The sequence below is a fragment of the Paroedura picta genome, chromosome 3, assembly GCF_049243985.1.
Source record: "Paroedura picta isolate Pp20150507F chromosome 3, Ppicta_v3.0, whole genome shotgun sequence".
NCBI classification, from domain to species: domain Eukaryota; kingdom Metazoa; phylum Chordata; class Lepidosauria; order Squamata; family Gekkonidae; genus Paroedura; species Paroedura picta.
Genome location: NC_135371.1, coordinates 98,307,535 through 98,327,857, shown reverse-complemented (window position 1 = coordinate 98,327,857; position 20,323 = coordinate 98,307,535). Strand labels below are relative to the sequence as shown.

At 45.7% G+C, this 20,323-nt stretch overlaps 1 long non-coding RNA gene across 1 annotated transcript in view; it reads right to left on the bottom strand.

The window, feature by feature from the left end:
- LOC143831272 (uncharacterized) overlaps positions 1-12,080 on the bottom strand; it is a 129,540-nt gene extending 117,460 nt beyond the window's left edge. Inside the window, exon 1 of the long non-coding RNA XR_013228780.1 lies at positions 11,983-12,080. This is a non-coding gene — a long non-coding RNA (uncharacterized LOC143831272). The remainder of the gene's footprint in view (positions 1-11,982) is intronic.
- Positions 12,081-20,323: the final 8,243 nt, after the last annotated feature.

Here is a 20,323-nt window from a genome sequence, read left to right as displayed (position 1 = left end):
GGCTCAAAGTGGCTTACAGTCGCCTTCCCTTTCCTCTCCCCACAACAGACACCCTGTGAGGTGGGTGAGGCTAAGAGAGCCCTGATTTCACTGTTCAGTCAGAACAGCTCTATCAGTGCCATGACGAGCCCAAAGTCACCCAGCTGGCTGCATCTGGGGGTGTGCAGAATCAAACCCGGCATGCCAGATTAGACGTCCACACTCCTAACCACTACACCAAACTGGCTTTCAGTTTGACAGATTTAACTATCCTCAGATCTGCCCACTTTTAAATAATGGATGTATAGATTCTTTCTCAGAATGCGGATTCTGCAGCTGAGTTCAGCTAAGGATGCTTTAACTGGGATTGAGGGAGATCCGTAGTCTGGCTGCTAACTAAATGATTCATCACAGTGACTGCAACACTGGACAAGAAATGAACATTTCTCAGGCTAAACCCAACCCCCTTGCTTACATCTGTGCCTGCCTTGTCTGCCTAGAGAGCTGTGGCTTAACTTTTTCCCCAACAGCAAGGGTCAGGCAGGGCTGCTGAGGGCCTACATTTCTTGAGCAAAAACTTTAAACATAACTGTGCCTTGACAGGGAAGCAGCATTCCACATATTCATCCTTAGCTAGATATGGATATAGATGTGGATACTGAACACAAGTTTCCACAGTTCAAATAGGGCTGCGCTGGTCAGTAGAAATGCTAACTAGTAGTTATGAAAGCTGAGAAGCAATACCTGCCTAGTTTGTGAGGTTAAATCAGGATTTGCAGGAGTACAGTCCAAGAGTCAAATTTAATTTATGTCTGGCCTGCCTTGTTGGGCATGGGGTCACCAGCAGGAATATGACCATTGGGAGACTGCCCAGTGAAGCCACTGAATGGCTTTTTAAAGGAGAGAGGATCCAATGGTTCTACAGTTTGGGAGGCATACAATACTGAGCCATAAAATAAACCATAGAATTTTCAGAATCGAACAGGAAAAGGCATATTAAACTGTCATGTATTTTAAGGCCCCATCAGAGAGCTGAGATACAAATCATTTTCTTAAATACAGAGTGACATTTTTATGAATTCTGTACTATTTTAAATGTATTTCATGTGCCTGAGTATATTTAGATATTCTTGATGGACCGATAAAGCTTTCACTTATTTCACTCTAGTCTGTCTCCTCCACCCCCCCCCTCCACTTCAAGTCCCAAGAGACCCGTTGGAAGTTAATCTACTGCAGCAGTAATCTCCATCACTTGCATAGTTCCTTGATTGAGCAGCTGGACTAAGAAGGCCTAGCCCCTCCTCGCAGGCTTCATGTGCTTCCTCAGATCATAGCAGCTGAAGACCCCATTTGCAGTGCAAAATCCAAACTTTTCTGTTGTTTTGGGGAATCTTCCTAAGACAAAGTTGTTGGCAAAAAAAAAAAAATCATTTAAAGCTCCATTTATTGTTTTAATAAAATGTCTGTTCAACAAGCTGTAAAAAAAAGACCCCAGGTATTCATTTAAATTCTGGCCAGAACTTAATACAATCCTTCTTACTTTTATGAAACTGAATATGCTCAGAGTGAAATTATATACTACATTTGTCAGCCTAAGAAAAATTATAAGTGACATGAGAAAGTTCTAGTGACCTTCAGGGTAGGATAAATTACAAGAAAAATCATAGATTAATGTTTTCATATTTCCATATTTGCAACTTGTTTTCTTCACATTAAATATTAAGATGAGTTTGCATTAGTATTGATATGCAACTGAATTGGGAATCCCCCCCCAAGATAATAACTTGATCCCCCTCGTAAAATAACACCTTCCCTTTCAATACCCTCTCATACCCCATTGTCAAAGAGTACAAAATATTCACTATGTGTTAGTGCCAGAGAGAAGCAGAAACATGCCCCCTCTTGTTGAAACAAGCTGAGCCTTATATAGTACCAGTGTTAAATAGGTATAGAAGAGGATGTACCTCTGAATATGGATGCAGAGTAAGGTGACCAGATTTTAACATTGGTAAAATGGGACACCATTGACTGGGGGAGTTCTTGATTTTAAAAGTTTCATACAACGCACAGAATGCAAAAATACTATTGTAATATATATATTTTAATTTCAACATAAGTACAATTTGCCAGGGACAATCTGGTCACCTTAATGTAGAGTATCTGCTCTTAATTACTGTCAGTGGAATGCAGTAGTAACAATACGTCCCCAGAACCCACCAGGAGCAGGCGATTTCCCTACTTTATGGCTCTTCCTTCTGGAGACCTCAGCCAGCCAGATGAGGAACTCACCGGCAGCAAACTGAGACCATATACTTCCAACAGGTAGTGTAACTGAATTCTGAGAGGTGAAAAGTCACTAAGGCCCTTTGTTCAGTGAGGTCTACAAAATGTCTGGAGCAAGGTAAATTTCTGTTCAAAGAAGGAAAGCAAAACATAAAGTATAGTGACTGTTTGAGAATTAAGATATTTTCAAGTGTTTAATGGTTGTCCAGTTTTGTTCAATACATTGATTTGATAACTTTCTATTGTCAGGCAGAATGCTAATATTTTAATGAAATAATTTATAATACAGCGTGAGACACATGGTCAGCAAAAAGGCACTGTAAACATTCATACACATTAATACAGCCATGTTAATGATCAACAAGTGTAACAGTAGTATCTAAGACACTAATATAACTACTGAGGTGGAAAGAGTTGACAAGGAGAATTTTTCCCTCTCTCCCAAAGTGCTAGAACTTGAGGGCATACAATGAAGCTGATGGGCAGTAGGTTCAGGATGGATAAAAGGAAATACTACTTTACACAGACCATTTTCACACGAGGCATCTGCCCCTAGACAGCCTTTGAATATTTGCAGCTTTTATAGCCCCCTCCACATTACGTCGCCTGCATCCTGAGGCTGTCAAGGAAATGGGTCAAGTTTTAGCCATTTTTAACTTGCAGTGAGGGAAATTGCCAAAACTGGATTTACCACTCAGTTGCACATCCCATCAGTGAGCAGCCAGCAAGTAACCAGAGGCAAGCCCATATGGAGGGGAAAAGGCACGATAGTCTCTATAGCATTGTCCCTCCCTCCCTCGCACCCACCCTCCCTTCTCCATTTCCTGCTCCAAGTAAATTTTTTTTAATGGAATGGTCCGCATTGCAGTGTGACCACAAAGGTAAAATACATTGTCAAAGATAAAACAAAAATCTTCTTTAAAGTACACACAGTCTTTTGGGGATCAGGCAAGCAAAACACAGCCCCTTTCCTGTTTTCTGGAGGTGAGGAATGAGCTGGAAAAGAAGGTGGGGCAGGTGATCAAGCAGCCTTCTGCCAATCATACAGGGGTCTGAGTGCTTCGTTTTTAAGCCAACCATTTACACAAAATGTCTTTTTGGGCTTCAGTTACCAAGTCCAGCCTTCTCACAACTCAGATAGATAAAAACAGTCCTGTTTGTGTTTTCTGGAGGTGGGAAATGAGCTGGGAAAGAGGGGAGGAAGTGATCAAGCATCCTTCTCCTAATCATATGGGGGTCTGAGCACTTTGTTTTTAAGCCAGCCATTTACACAGAATGATTTTCTGGGCTCCAGGGAGCATATCCAACCTTCTCACAATTTGGGCAGCCAAAAACATTCCCATTTGCATTTTCTGTAGGCGAGAAATGATCTGGGAAAGAGGGGGGAAGATGATCAAGCAGCCTTCTCCCAATCATACAGGGGTCTGAGCACTTTGCTTTTAAGCTAACCATTTACACTCCAGGGACTATGTTCAGCATCTCAGAAATAGACCCAGCCAGAAATAAAATTCAAAAGAACACGAATCCCAAAATGGGGGGGAGGGGTGCTGTATCATTCTTGTGTTTCTCCATAGCAACATGGGAGTGTTTTTATTAAAAATGCATCTGTGTTGTGGCATTGCTGCATAACAACACAGAAGTGCCTTAAAAAAAAAATTTCGAGGCTCAGGGGAGAGAAAGTTTCAGTCCACGATAGAACTGCTGTGCGGTGATTGGTGGCTTTCTGTGATTGACAAGCCAGAAGTTTGTTTTGCTTTCCCTTGCAGCCTCATCAGCAGGTAAAAAACTGTGATGGGATAGAGGGAAACTGTGGGAGGGGTCTCCTTGTGAGGAAGGCTGCAAACACAAGGTTTACTATTTCCTGTTTGCAAGAAGGAGGCCACTTGCATTTTAGACCTCTATGCAGGAATGGTCACAGTGATAAAAATGTAAAATTTGCTGCCACAGGATATAGTGATGGCCCCAAGAATAAACAGCTTAAAGGGGATAGATAGATTCATCCCTCCAAGAACTGCTCTCTTGGGGCTGGCAACCTCCCCAGGAACAATTTAAGGGAACAGCTGAGATCTGTGATGGGTGTGCATAACTGGCAAAAATTGCCCCTTCATACCATTAGTGGTATGCCTCTACTGGATTCAACCTGTAATTTGATTGTGCATCAGCCTGACTGGGAGAAGGAGCGGAGAGTCCTTTAAATGTTAGGAAAATTCTATAAATGCAGTTATGGTGCTGGCTTCATAAACAGTACATTATTATGCATGCAAGCTGTTTTCAGAATTAGTTGCACATGTTTACATTAACACACACATAAATAGGTTTAAAATTAAACAAAAATGGAATGAAAATATCTCTTCATTAAGGTTAGTTTTATGGTTTAATTGGTTTGGGAGAATGTTCATTACTGTTGCCTGTTCTGATTACCTAACTGACAATGCAAGAAATCCATGGCAATCATGCTGTGTTAATAATCCATTTAAGAGACTTCAGTAAATTACTAGTAATTCTAGAGGGCCCTGGTGTTGCATATGGATTAGCTTGACTTTTTTTTGGTGGTAATTTTGACTCATGCTTTTGCAAAGTCTAATTGTTTAACAGCATATTAAGTTAATATCTTTTTATTTAAGAAAAAAGATTTTAATGCTGCCTGAGTTATTTTTACATTACTCTTATTACTCCCAAAAAAGATCTTTTTTTTTTACTTGCATAGCACAGTTGGACTTTTTGAGGTCAAAACATCTTATATGGCAGTCATCGGAAAAATCTTTCAGATATGCAATGAAAAATGCAATAGAAATACATTACGGAAGTAATTGTAGTCTGGCAGCATTTAAAGGACTTGGAGACATGAGCTATAAACATCCAGAAGGCTGGGCACCAGGTACATACTTCACTAGAGAGCCATAATCCACATGGTGCAGGGGCAGACAGCAAAGGTAATGTCCAGCATTGATTCATAATATCTCTATTATTTTTTGGATTGCAAATCTTTAAAAACCAACAGTTTCACCTCATTGACCTTTTATGTACTGGAGGTTTCATGCCAGGCTGCAAGCTGGAGTTTTAGTCATGGCAGGTTGCCCCACCTCTTCCTGCACCCACATGGGGGAGCATTTGGCCTGGTGCACCTCATCCACCCCCGATTTCTGCTCCTGCACGGGAGCTGGGGTAGTGAAGTTCCCAGTGCGTAAATGGTTATTGAGATCTTTAATTGGATGTAAAAGTAATTTGACATAAGAAAATGGAAAAAAATGTTTTCACATACATCTTACTCAACTATCTGGTTCTGGCACCTTTGTTTGGACATTGCACAGACAAGGCAATGTATTCACTGTGGAGAAAACATCACCAGTTTCTGTATACAGGATTGACATTAGGGATGAGCACAAACCAGCTCACAAACTAAAGTTCATAGTGAAGTTTGGTGCATGAAATGAAGTTTGTGGTATGACAACCGGCAGCTTTTCATGAACTTTCAAGCTGTTCATGGAGATCATGCCGGTTTGTGAATGGAACATTTTCAAACTGACCATCTCCATTCAGTCTAATTGTTGACCAAACTCCAAAGCAACATAAAATTCCACAAGAGGGCGGCCGGAGCAGTCATGAAATCAGACTGCTCCAGCAACTAAACAGGCCTAAACAGGCCTAAACAGGCCCAGCCCAAGAACAACCATCAAAAAGCAACCAAATTGATCAAAAATAACAATAATAATTTGAAAAAATTAATTAAAAAAGAATCCCACCACTCAGCCACGGAAACCTCAAAGGAACAGAACCGAAACAAGGAATGACTGAAACTTTAAAAGAACGTAACAAGATCTCAAACCCCCAAACAAAAGCCGAAAACAAGAAGAACATCAATAGACAAAAAGACAAAAATGGTAAGGAACTCAGCTAGAAATTAAACAGAAAATCGGAGGGAAGCGACAGCGACTCTGAGCCCGACCGGGGGAGCGTAGAGCCCACGGAGGCGACCGAAGGAGTCGACCACCTGGTGCAGCCTACCAACATCAAGAAACGGAGGCTGCCGTTGCAAGAGTCCCTCCGCAGCCCCCCAAGACAGAGCCGGACAGCAACCGTCACTACCTGGACCTGCGTGCACCATCCGAACAGAGCCGGACAACTGGCCAGCGCTGCGGGACCACCACCGACCGATACCACGACGACGGGCCCACGACAGCTGAGCCTCACCACGCTGGACCGGTCGGCCGCGACTGCTGCAGCCACTGAGCCGACTCCTGCCGGGGCCACCCCACCGCCGCTGCGCCGAGCCCACCACCCGTGCTCCGACCGCTCCACCATTGCCGTGCTGACCACCACTGCGCTGAGCCCACCACCACTGCGCCGTTCGATCCACCACCGCCACGCTGAACCACCGCCCACGGCCCCAGCTGCCATCCACCCGCGCGCCCAACTGCGGCCGAGAAAAACCGGCCTTTGTCTACAGCCTCCCCACCTCACAGAACCTTGCTGCAGCCCGCCGGGAGCACAGCGCCGTGGGGCCCCACTGCAGCCGGCTGGTGTATTGAAGTAAGGAGAGGGGAAAGGGAAAGAAGAAAAGGAACACCCGCATAGCCAGAACAAAGAAGGAAAGAGAGGTGCCGAACCTTGGGAGGGCGTGGGGGGGGGTTCGTGAAGTGGAAAGAGAAAGACTCAAACGGACAACAACTTAATTAATTCAACTGATTAACTATTTACTTATAAATGATTTAAATTGATTTGTGCCCAGAGGGGGGGGAGACTGCCCACGAACGACTGGGGGTCTTGGGAGGGAATAGCATCTCGATTATGTGGGGGAGGGGGAGGGATACAGACGGACACTACTCACACCAGAGGGGGGAAGGGATACCAAACAAACATCAAGAAAATTGAGCGGGAATAATTGAGCAGGAAGCAAATTAGGTGGGGGAGGGAGAGGATCTTAAACAGCGAAAACCCCACCCAAGAAGAGGGAAGGGGCATTAAATAGGGCGGGAAGATAATCAAGCGGGAAAAAAGGGGAAAAAAACTGCAAACAGAAAACGGAGGGGGGGAAGGAAGGGGAGAGGACAGAGAGAGCGAAAAAGAAGACACTGGCCAAACTACCAGCAATGGCAAAGAATTAGACGGGAACATTGTGTTATGCACAGGAAAGAGTGGAGGGGGGGGGGAAGAAAGGAAAAAGGGGGGGAGAGGGGAGGGGAAGAAGGGAAAAGGAAGGGAAGAGGGGAAAGAAGGAACAAAAAAGAGAGGAGGGGGGAAAGAAGGAGAAAACGAGGAGAGAGGGGGAGAAAGAAAAGAAAAACAAGGGGGGAAGGGAAAAAAAGGAAAAAGAGGGAAGAGAGAGACAGGAGAGAAATAAGAAGAGTTCCCTTCACCAACTACCAACCCACACTGAACAGATTCCAAATTAAATTAACTTCTCCTCCCACCCACCCATCCACCCAACCAAACCAAATTAACCAACACCCCCACCCAGCCAAAACAACAAATTGCCACCAACAGATCTACCCAAACCAATACAATCAACTAATCCTGATTGATTTCACACTAAATTAACACCTGCCCACCCACCCACCATATACACTCAACCACTATCAATTAATCTATTCTAACCCAATACCGAACCCCCCCCAAAAAACCAACCCCCACCCCAACAATCTAAACTCTACCCCAACCTACCAAAAACACTTAAATTCCAAAAAATCAAGTTACTTGAACCCAGCCGAAGCAATTAATCCAACCAACCTATCAACTACCCTCCACTCACCAAACAACCCAAACTGCCAACTAGCCACCACCCAATCCACAACTTCCAACCTAAATCCAACATGAAATAACACTCAGGCCACTCATACAACACACACCCCTGGACTGGGCAACCCTGAGGTGCCACAACAGGCTATCGGGACCACCCCTCCAGGCACCCACAATGACACACACCCTACACCCAGCACATAACTACACACAAGTGGAACCGGAAAGCCCTGAGAGGCTGTAATTAGCGATCAGGGCCAACCTCCCACAGATACATAACCCACACACACAAAGACAGAACCGGGGTTCAACAATCAACCCCAGCCAAACCATAGAACTAAGAATTGAACCAACAGTGTCCATAGAGCTCATAATGCCTAGCAAAACTGAGGAAGGAGAAAAAGCAGGGGCCTTGATAGGGTCAGGGATCCCAATAATAAGGGGCAAAGGCAGAGACAGCAGATGGCGGAGATACATCAAACCAAGGGGGCCGAAAACCAACCATACTCGAGCCACCTCCAGACTCCGCCCCATCCCTCGTGACACTAGGGTGGAGGCAAAGGTAAACAACCCGCCTCTGACACTGGTGCTGTGCAACGCCAGGTCAATAAACAACAAAACCTCTACGCTGCAAAACCACTTTGTAGAGCAAAGAGCGGACCTGCCATGCGTGACAGAAACCTGGACCAGGGAGGGGGAAACAGTTGCCCTCAAAGATCTAGCCCCTGCTGGGTTTTCTGTCTTCCACCAGTCCCGGACAGCGGGGCGGGGAGGAGGGGTGGCAATCCTAACCCAAGAGGCTTTCTCCTTTAGAACCCTTCCTGCGCCGTCAATACCAGGCATTGAATGTGTTGGCCTTGGATGGGGATCAACCGAGAGCGTGGCCATCTGTCTAGTGTACCGCGCGCCAGATGCCCTGCCTGCCCTGCTAGAGGCGGTGGCGGCCTGGACGCTACAGTTCTCCAGTCTACTAGTCCTGGGGGACTTTAACGTTCATGCTGAGCTACTGTCCTCTAGAACTGGACAGGACCTAGTGTCATCCATGGCAACACTAGGGCTCTCGCAATTTGTTGTTGGCCCCACCCATCAAGCAGGTCACACCCTGGATCTTATTTTCGGCGCAGGTTTGGATGTGGATCTGGTCACAACAACAGCTGTGCTATGGTCAGACCACTATGCTCTAAAGGCTCGGCTAAGGCTCCCACCACCTCCTCAGTTGGGCGGCGAGCAAATTTTAGCTCGCCCACAGAGACTTATGGATCCAATAGGATTCCGGAATGCTCTGCGGGAACCAATGCCTCCCGGCACTTCTCTCAATGACCTGGTCAGTGACTGGCATAACAGACTGCTGACTGCCATTGATGAGATAGCTCCTCAACGCCCTCTCCAGCCCCATCTCAAGCGAGCTCCCTGGTACACTGAGGAGCTTTGCGACAAGAAACGGGAACTGAGATGGCTAGAGCAAGTTTGGAGGAAGACTCGTGACGAAGCCTCGAGAACATCTTATAGAATGCAGATGAAAGCCTATGAGATGGCGGTGAAGTCAGTAAAACGCAATTTTTACTCGGCTACCATCGCATCTGCAGACTCACGCCCAGCTCAATTGTTTAAGGTAGTTCGATCCCTCAATGCCCTGATTGAAGGGCAACAAAACAGTAGCCAATTGGACATCAGCTGTGAGGCATTCGCGAGTCATTTTGCAGACAAAATCTCGACACTCCGCCACGACCTCCCTCCTACCTTAGATACAAAAAGTGAACTAGAGTCCCCTTGGCCGTCTTTGGAGAAAACTATGAGTAACTTCAGACGACTCATGCTGACCGAAGTGGACAGGATTCTAGCAACAACAAGACCAACTACATGCCCACTAGATCCTTGCCCATCCTGGCTCTTGAAAACAGCTGGCATAAAGATAATGGGCCCCCTCCGGGAGATAATCAACCTATCTCTAACAACAGGAGAATTCCCGGAGGGTTTGAAAGAGGCTGTGGTACGTCCACTGTTGAAAAAAACATCTCTAAACCCACAAGAGCCTAACAACTACAGGCCTGCCTCGCACTTAGCGTTTCTGGACAAGATGATAGAAAGGGCAGTCGCAAACCAACTGACAGAATACCTGGAAGAAGCTTCGGTCCTAGACCCATTCCAGTCAGGCTTCCGGCCTGGCCATGGGGTAGAGACAGCGCTAGTCGCCCTGACGGACGAACAATAAAAATAGGAGTAACGCTTTTTCTATTGGTCATACATTCATAAGTAAGGACCTAATATGTTTCGACCTATACAGGTCTTCCTCAGAAGTCAGTATTAAGCACCCACAATTGTTTTAGAATATACAGTTATACATAAAATATGTTTTTATATCATTTTTAATCACCATTTAAAGCAACATTCAAGTGAAGTTCCCTTGCATGTCCACAAGAACTTTTAACAACAAGTTCTTATTTAAATCTGGATTTTTCAAAGGGCTGCTTTCAATAATCTTCCCTGGTTATAAACAGAACCCGCTGTGTGTTCTTGTGTTCCTATCCAGGTTCATTTGTCATATAGCCTTGCCAGTTTTAGAGAAATTGGGATAGGTGGTCAAAGGCTACATTTTTTAATTGTTTGGCCTGCTAAGTTGTGAGCCATCTTTTGAACCAGTATAGGTTCCAAGTACAAGCTAGATTTTTTTTTAATAAAAGGAACTTATCAAATGCTTGTAGAATCGAACTCTTCCAATTGGTTAGCTCATGTTGAAACAAAAATTAGATCCTTAGGCCTGTCCATGGACTCATTATCTCATATCTCGGCCTCGAAGGCTTTTCATATGATAAAACACAGAATTCTAGGCATTGAAGCACGAAACCTTAACAGTGTAGCAAATAAAACTTGTTCCCCCTTGAATCTGGGGATTTCATTGGAAGCAGGCCAGATAACTCCATATTTATATCAATTTGAAATACTAAATCAATGCTGAGCCCTTTATTTGGCCAGATATAACATTTTACTCTCAGCAATCCTTTTTGGAAGATTTGGTAGATTATTCAGACAGATACTGCCCATGCAACAGACAAGCAACACTAAAAATATTTTGCATATCCTTTTTTATAATCCCTTCTACACGAATATCCAAACAAAATACTTAAGCCCCATATTTGTGGAGGAGAAGGTGCAAAATGCCCTTAATACCTCCCATAGAAACCGGGAGGTTTTTGAAAAGGTGGCCATGAGGATGCGGGCTATGGGCCACAACAGCTAGAGTGACAGTCCAAAACTAAAACAATAGGGGTGGAATAGTTCTGCTGTGTTGCCCTCAACCAGGGTTCCAGAGCAGCTCCGGAAACCTGCCCCTACTTTGAGATCCAAAGGGGCATCTATGAGGAGGGTGATGGTGATGCATGACCCAAAAGGGTTGCTTGTAGCATCAAACTAACTCAGAGGAAGCAGGTGATGGAGGGGAGCAGGTGTCATGCCCTTGCTGTGGCCTCCAGACCTGCCCTGACCTCTAGCCTCCGAGTCGTTGCCACAACAACAGGACTTAGGTGCAGCCAATCAATTAGTGCAGCCAGCCTTTACTGCCTTTATTGATGCCAGAACAGGCACAGGTAGACGATTGGCATGATCTAGGCTCTGATCCAGAGGAGCAGCCAGGACCTAGCCACAGAAACGGACTGATGCCTCTGCCAGACCCAACCCCAACCCTGCCGGCACTGTAGGACAACCCAGACAATTCACCAGAGTGTAGAAGACAGCGAAGGAGGTCAGACTTCACAGAACATAGAAGAAGTGCCCAGCTTCAGGCTCCATGTCAAATTAGATGGGGCTCTGCTGGGGCTGCTTCTAGGGATGAAAATTGATTCCCCAGGGGCAGCCAATTAACCCCTTAGCCAGGCTGCAGTTAGGCAAGGCAGAAACAGCTCCTCAGCATGGGTGCAACCCATACAAAAGCCTCCCATCAGTCTGATAGCCTTTTCCTGACCCACCCTCATTACAGCAAAGTCCTACCAGTTTAATCCCCAGTTTCTGACTCCTGCTTGCAGCTCCTGGATAACAGCTCTGGTAAATGGGCTGGCTTTGATTCCTGACTTGGCTTTACTGGTATCTCGACACCTGCTGGCTCATTTGACTCTCTGTTTTCAGTTCTCCCTTGCATTTTGGTTGCCTCAGCATGTGTTAAGATCCAGACTGGACTTTGACTTTGCTAAACGGTTTGTGATTCAGGCTTGGCTTCCTGCCCAAGGTCATATTCCTCCAAGCTTCCACTGGGTGCGGCCAGATAGGGCAGCACAGCGGACAGCAGCGGCAGGACAATCCTGATAAGGGAACATCCACTGGCAGGTCTCACCGGAGGAGCTATGTCAAGCCAGAGAGGATGGAGATGGTCACCCTCAATTTATTTCTAATCCTTCCAGGGGTGCCATTCTCTGCTGCCCTACTCTTCTAGCCTCAGGTAAGCATGGAGTGCCAGGGTTGTGGGTTTGGCTGCCTGAACCTTTAAATCAGCATTCATTCATTCTTAAATTTCTAGACTACCCCTATCAGAACAGCCATCTCAGGGCAGTTTACAACATTATTAAAAATACTAGAAATTAAGCCCGCTGTGGGACAAATACAGCGGGCGCTAGGTGCGTGAGTGAGTGGTGGAGGGCGGCTGGGCAGGCGAGCATAGTTGGGGTGGTGGTGGGTGTAGCTGTTGTGGCCCCCTGTCCTCGGGGCGACTCACCAGTGGCTGGGCGAGGCACAGGGCGGCGGCGGCGTGGAGAAGGCGAGGACCAGGCGTGGGAGCAGCGAGGCACGGGCGGCGAAGGCAGGACTTGGCGCTGGCGGCGTGGAACGCACGCATCAGGCCCGCCGTGGCGGCGGCCATTTTGGGGCCGTCTGGAGAAGCGTCGTCAGGGCGTGGGCGGCGGAGCACGTGGGCAGCAGGCTGCTTGTAGTTTCCGGGCTTGTGGAGTGCTGGGCCTGGACATAGCGGCGGCAGCGAAGGTGTTCTCAAGGCGTGCGAGCAGGGAAGCGGCCCCAGGAGCTCGGGGTGTGGACGCAGCGGCGAGCGGGAACTCCTCGGAGAGTCAGCGAAGCGGAGAGTGGGAATTGGGGGGGAAGGTCGCGGGCGCTGGTGGGTGCTGGCGGGCGGTGACGGACGTTTGGGGTGGGGGTGGGAAGGGCAGGGATGGGCACTGTCGTGGGCAGCGGAGTCGGTCGGAGCCGGCTCAGAGGTGAAGGGCAGTCGCTGGGCGAGGAAGCAATTTCCCTGGACCGCAGTGGCATGTGGCGAGCCTCCTCCCTGGTGGCCATCCAGCAAGGATGGCAGCTCGGTTGACTGCAGAGTTGGAGGCGCGGCGTTTGGGAGACGGGCCAAGTGTCCAATAGGGAGCCGTGCTATGCGCGCCTCCCAATTGGACACTTGGCCCTGGAGTGCCACTCAGAGGAGCAAATCAGGAGCCGCTTTGCGGCTCCTGATTCGCTCCTCCAAGTTTTTATCCCGGACAGAGCCCACCCTAACCTCCCCACCAGCCCTTACTGCTTTATTTAATCCACTCCACAGGAGTGGATTAAAGATAATAACAGTTAAAATCAATTAAAATAGATTAAAGAGTTAATCTGCCAACAATTGCTGATATCCCCAATTAATTCTTATGATTGGAGCAGATGATGAGCTATTAAGTTACAATGGGGAAGGCCCTTTTTTGTTCATATTTTGGCTGTCCAAATTGGCCTCAACCATAAGCCTGGTGGAAGAGCTCTGTCTTGCAGGTCTGACAGAACTGTGTTAGTTCTGATAGGGCCATGGTGTTACTGGGGAACTCATTTCAGGCATGAACACTAGTGCTTTGATTTCCCACACAATAGGAAGGAAGGGAGAGGGGTATTTTTTCAGACCCATGGCAAAAGCCACTTTGGGGGAGCTAAGTCAATCATTGCAATGACTTTGTAAATGGCATTGCATTGCAGGTTTGCAATTTGCAAACTTGTTGCTGACTTCAGATGCAGAAGTAGAAATTTTATTACGGTTTGCACCATACATACAACAGAGGTAATTATACAATGCATTCCAGATAAAACATGATTTTAAAATACAAAAATATATGTATATATTATTAAAAGTAACTTTAAAACTTGGTGGTAAAATGTTTAGTGGTTTTTTAAAACTAGAGCAGAAATAGCTTTGAGCCTGAAACAAAATCCTCATATTTCATTTTTCATGGTCGACCCTACCAGCTCCACAAACTCTACATACTATTGAACAAAATTTAGCAACAGGTTTACTGATTTGGGGGGATTCATCAGACAGTAATTTATTGATAATGTCTGTGTTATGTGTTACAGTTCATCCTAACTTTTGCTTTACAAAGGGATGGATGAACTCAGCTCGGGCCTCAGCATAGAAAGGACAGTACAGAAAAACGTGTTCAAGATCTTCTACCAGGCCAGAATTACAGAGGCATGTTTTCTCAGAGAAGGGGATCCTTTTATACCTCACTTCCAATATTGCTGAGGGTAGTGCCATGCACCTAGCCAGGGTAAAGGCTCTTCTGTGAGTGTTACTTTCCAGAGTAAAAAGATATGAAGCGAGAATAAGAATATATCTGTTACTGAGCGGTGACCTAAAGATGGGGGAACTAGAAAGGTCCGCTTGCCGCTCAGTATCTTGAATTCTTTGTTTTATCATTTTTTTAGCTGAGTCCATACCTGCCAAAAGTAAAGCACGTGAGGAAAAGCCAAGACATTCAATCTTACATCTAACCACCACTAGCCAGCAGATTGAAAGGTATCCTCTAAAATTAAGGGTAGTAGACCACTGGGGTTGAAAATCAGCTTTAGCCAGAGATGGAGAGAGGAAATTACAACCCTCGCCTCAACTTTCAGCATTCCAGTTTCCAACCAGACCAGGGAGTTTGACACACTCCTGGGAACTTGTAAAACTGCTCTCAGGAATTTGGTTTGTACCCATTCGAGTGGGGTAAAGCGGGTGGATGGAGGGCCTAGGAATGTACCGTAAAGCAGTTGGGCTAGAGTCTTGGCCTGATAGACTTTAAGGGCAGCCGGGACACAGTGACCACCCTTATTCCGTAGGAACTTAAGGATGTTTTGTGCAGATCTGGTTCCTTTGTCAGCAAGATGGTTACTATGGGCATTTTTGAGCCATTTGCCTGCAGAACCATTCCTAGGTATTTGAAACGTTTTACTGGTTCTATACTGTGGTTGTTTATATGCCACTTTCTAGTTTTTTGGAAAGTGCTGAAAGCTATTATTTTGGTTTTCTGATAATTGATGTGAATCAGATGTGAAGTCCAGCATTACAACCTTGTTTTCCACCATGCGTTTCCCAGGTAACAGGAGGGAGGGGAGTAGGATATGGCAAACCAGATTTTACATTAGGGAGGAAACTGCTCTTTAGCCAATCATAGAAGTTGGGTTTTTAAAAAAATGTTCTGTGCATGGCCAGAGAGCTCACAAGCAACTGTCTTGGTGAGCTACGCTTCATTGCTATTTGAGACAGGTTTGGAGAGTATGTGGCTGTAGTTTTAGCTCATTGCTGCTATGAGCCTGACTCCTGCAGTGCTGCATGGCCTGAGAGACCAGCTGTGGACTTCTGATCAACTCAGAAGAAGACATGGACTGTTTGAAGAACATTTTTTTTAAGTTTTCTTCTTTTATTGTTTATGACCTTTGGGCTTGGGAGGTAGTGGGAGAGCTACATCCAAGGGCCTCCGGTCTTTTTTGGTTGTTCTTCCTTCTTCTATTCTGATTTTGTTCCAGTTTTGTTACTGTTTGGGCCTGGTGGCTGTGTTTGTGTATGGGGGTGAGGGTGGGTGAGGCCAAGGCCTCAGGCCTTTTATTGCTTGGGTTAATTGCGAAACTGTGGTGTGACATTGGTTTGGTCTGTTGGGTTTATGTTGCACTGCTGCCACATTAGCACTGGCACTGGAGTTGTGCATCTGGGCACTATTGCACTTGTTCTGCTGTCCTTGCAACCCCCCTCCCTCTTGCTGAGATTATGATTCTGTGTTTGCCATCAGTCAGTCCTCTTGAGATGGCATTTGCCACACTGGGGGCACTGGGTTCTGCTGCTGGGCACTAGCACATTGCACTGGTTCTGTTCCTCCTGCAGAAATGCCCTCCCATTTCTACTTCAGAGATTTGACCTTAGTCCTGTTGTTGGGTTAACACTGCTACAGAAGAAAAATAGGCCTAGGAGCCATAAAATGCCAGCCCAAATTCTTTATTGTCAGATATTTCTGAAATGTTTCATGAACTGCTGCCCAGTGTACCCAAGAATCCTAAATATTATCTTGATACCTGAATATATTCCCTAAATACCTATAAGGAAGAAGATGATTAATGGTCCTCCCTATACTAAGTGAGTATGCTGAGATCAATGATTATGTAGTATGAGATAATACATTTTTCTGTATTCTTTTTGTGCCCTGTGCCCCAAAATGGCAAAATAAAAACTGAAAGCAGTGAATGTTAGGTAACCCAAAGTGAAAAAAATATATACTAAACCATAAATTAATGAAAACATTCATAGCAGCTAACCCCTATTTATAGATCTGCAAACTGTAGGGATGTATTTGATGATTTCCAGAATGGCACAATGCCTGAAACAGTTTGGAATCACTAACAAGGGTTCAGCCAAAGTAGGAATGCTGTTCAAGGGAATTCTCATAAATTCTGAATACACTGCTCTTGCAGTGATTAGTCTTGCATTGTAGTGGACAAGTGAAAGCATCTGGTTTGAACAAGGGCAGCAGGTGATTTGACTGAGATTTCCCCACATGACCAGACCAGGAAACATTGCTCATACTCTACATGGGCTCCATAAGTCAACAGCACAAATCACACCCGCTAAATATTTTTGTAATGTCACATCTATTATATCTGTGGCTGAGGGCAGATGCAACTGCCTATTAAAATTATGATTCAAAGTATTGGAAGTGCTACTTTGGATCTGAAAATAGCTTCCACTGAAAGTTTAAAAATAAAATTATGGATGTGGTTAACCAGAGATAAGCAGCTTATAAGCATGAGACCTAATAAACATGACCTATGTTCTAAGAATTAAGATGAATATGCCAACAAAACTTTTATCAGAGTTGCCTTAAGCATTCCAGAAGACTAATGACTGTGGCTCTAAGGTATACAAATTAAACAACCTTGCCTTCACTGTATCATCAATATCTTGGCACATTTACAGTAGCCTTTATTTCGAACTCCATAGCAATTTTACATCAGTCTAACTAATGCCTATGGCTCCAACTAATGACTTTGTAGATCATCTTGTAAGCCAAATTATATGATGCCTTGCTTTCCAAATAAACATTTTCTTTCCTTTTAAATAAACACTGCCAAAATACAAAGTTAGTGGTTTCTTCTGGTCTTTTGCCTTTCTTCCACAGATTCCATGACATTTTGAGTCAATGTTAAAATGAAGATGATGACTGAAAAAATATTAAATGTCCTCAGTGTTCTTACATGTTTATATCATTGATGATGCTCAGGCTATCCTGCATGGATTCATTAGGAAATGTCTATGTGGGCCCTAATACTGGAACCCCAAGCAATGTGACACTCTTCTAGGGTTGCCTGCCAGCAGCTGGTACCCAACAGAAGGCTGGGGAAATGATATAAGCCAATGGCATGATGTCATTTTTGGCTGAATCCATATCATAGCAACTTGAGAGAAGACAGTGAGTCTCCTGGTTTTAATGTAAACTGGACTTTAACGTTTATATGTTTTAACTTTGTTTTGTTGTATCAACTGGAATTAAATCCATTGGATCTTCAAACACAACAAGCGCTATCGTGGGGGTGGGGGGAGGTAAGGGGTGGTAGGCAACTTATCTGGGAGCAGAGGGGCTGTCCACTGGGGTCCTGGAGGGCGGCTGCATCATACCTCCATTCACTGTGCCATGGAGGGGAGAGTTGGGCTCAGGAGTTTCCAAAGGGTGAGCTTGTGGGTTGCACTGGGAGGGTGGTAGGTGCCCTCACTGACAAGGTCTGTCTTCTGGGGCAGTGGTCCCCAACCTTTTTATCACCAGGGACCAGTCAACGCTTAACAATTTTACTGAGGCCCGGGGGGGTAGTCTTTTGCCGAGGGACATTGCTGCCACCTGAGCCCCTGCTCCACTTGCTTTCCTGCTGGTGCCCCTGACTTCCCACTGCCCGCTGGAGGGCGCTGCCAGCAGCAGCTGTGCAGTGCCATGCCAAGGGAGAGCCCCAGCCATGGCGGCCACTGGAGAGCACCAAAGGTGAGCTGGCAGCAGAGAGGCAGGGCAGCTCCCGAGGCAACAGCTGGGGAGGAGGACGAGGAGGAGCCACGGCCCAGTATCGACTGATCCACAGACCGGTACCAGTCTCCGGACTGGGGGTTGGGGACCACTGTTCTGGGGCATTCGTGCTTGGAGGTGTAGATCGTGACCTCCTTTCCCAGTGGTGTTCAGGCTCTGAATGGCGGTGAGTGCACCAGAGTGCTCTTCGCCCAACTTATTGGGGGTAGGGGCGAGAAGGGCTGGCCCAATCAGGATGCGCACAGCTTTGCTGTGCACATCTGGATTGGCCTATTATGTTCCAGGGACCAGAAGCAGAGGCCGGACTGGCTCATACACATATATTTATACAGTTAAGTGTTAAAGATATGTTGTAAGCTACCCTGAGTCCTCAGAGAACTGTGGCATAAAAATCTGAAAAATAAATTTAAAAATAAAATGAATCATGCCACTCTAAGGTTCAACAGAAAATCTATGGTTTCACCTGCCAGTCGGGGAGGCAGGGTTGACTACTCCCTACACACTTCTAAGGTTATTGACCCACAGGAGCCTGCCAACTATTGACCCATCTTGCATCTAGGGTTTCTGGGAGAAATCATGGAAAGGACTACCATGGACCAAAGATCAACATTCCTGGATGAAGTTTCATTCCTAGATCCATCGCACTCAGGCCTCTGGCTTGGCCATGGGGTTGAAACAGTATTAGTCCTTATGACACATAACCTCCATGGTCAGCAGGACTGAGGCTGGTCAGTGCTGCTCACGCTACTAGGCCCCACAGCAGTATTTGACACAGATGAGCATGAGTTTCTAGCTCACCACCTTGATAATGCTGGGATATGGGGGACAGTGCTGCAATGATCTCCTTTCTCTGAGATCACAGACAGAGAGTAATAATTAGAGAGAAACAATCAAGTTGCCACCAATACACATGTGTAGTCCCACAAGGTGTGGTCCTCTCTCCAATCTTGCTTAACATCTTTATGTGCCCTCTTGCACAGCTGGTACAGTGGTTCAAGATGGGATGTCATCAATTTGCAGATGACACCCAGCTCTTCATCCTGATGGATGACCACCCTGATTCATTCCCAGAAACCTTAGCCAGATGTCTGGAAGTAGTGATGAGGAGCCTCAAGCAGAAGCTCATCTGAAGCTCAACCTGTCAATGATGGAGGTCCTATGACTGGGCAGGAAGGGTCCAAACAAGGAAACCCGATTGTCAACCTGGATGGGGTGAGTTACTGAGTTATACTGTATTTGTTCTATGTTCTCCCAAGTTTTATGTAAACCTCCCTGAGCTGTAGGGGAGGGCGGTATATAAATATGATAGACAGACAAGACACTGTATATTCTTTTCTAAAGTATTTTTGGTCATAGATTAACTTAAGGGTTTGCTCCTCACACTGTTCGACAAACAGCAATTCTCATGATGGAGCAGTTCTTCCATTTAAGGGTGAAGGCGACTGACATTTTTTGTGGTGCACTGTGCCAAATTGGGGAGGGGGCAGTACTAGACAGTTCAATCTACTTCTTTGATTGTGAAGTGATACATGTGACAGGGTGAGCTGCCATATATTTAATATCACAAAATATTATCTCAAAACAAAGGCATTTTGATGTATCACCTGCCAGATTAATGTCAGGTAGTTAGCAGTACTGCAAGATAATTTTACACTTTGTGATCCCATTGTTTGCTATTAAATTCATTCTCACGGCTGCTCAGGAGTTTATAAATGCTAGGTCCCTACCAGCTTTTTCCTAGCATTAGACTATGAGGAATTTTTGATTTGATTTCCTCAAGTGATTATTCAGAAAGCCCTTTTCTATTATTTTGTTGACACTTCGGATTTTTCAAGGTAGCTTGCTGTCAGATTGCTTGGAAACAGCAACGTCTAAATGCCATTGAAAATGTTGACACTGACTGCAATCAGGAGTCATTTTAGAACATATTTTGATGGAAATAGTCTGGCGTATAGGGGGAGGGGAGATTCAATTGCCCAAAGTAAGTGTAGTTCCAGCACTGTTGTTGACCCCAGTTATGGTGCCATGGCATGATAGGCAATGCAGCCATAGTT